Raw genomic sequence first — 501 nt, 5'->3', positions numbered from 1 at the left:
TTTAGGGTTCTTAGTTTCTTTGTTATTTTCAAAGTTAATCATAAGAATAAACATTCATAACATCGAATTACAATGTCCATGATCCTTGTTTCTTTCTTACTTTCGAAATGATTTCTAAAAATAATAAATAAGTTACAAATAAATCAAGTTACAGTCCATGGAGAACCCTGAACCCCACTCCCTATCCCGACCCTTTTTCCCTTGCCAAATCCTCTGTGCCAATGCCTCTCCCCTTTACAAAACAAAAGGTTTAATGGACACAAGCCTAAACCATGTCCAAGCCTTGATCTGATGAAGACGATTCTCTCTTGTTTCGGTGTCCCTTTTGATGCCAAATAATTGATGTTGTAGTTGTTGATATGCTCTGCCTTTCGTTACTCCTCCCCAAGTTATTTTGGTTTGTTTCCTCTTCTTATTGTTTTTGGAATTATCCCTTCTCTCTCTTATATGTTAGTTCCACGTTCGTCTGTGGCACAGTTTCCCTCTCTATCTCTCACCAAA

The sequence above is a fragment of the Penaeus monodon genome, chromosome 31 (genome assembly GCF_015228065.2).
Source record: "Penaeus monodon isolate SGIC_2016 chromosome 31, NSTDA_Pmon_1, whole genome shotgun sequence".
NCBI classification, from domain to species: Eukaryota; Metazoa; Arthropoda; class Malacostraca; order Decapoda; family Penaeidae; genus Penaeus; species Penaeus monodon.
The sequence above is the reverse complement of the archived record's forward strand: the minus strand, read 5'-3'. Positions refer to the sequence as shown.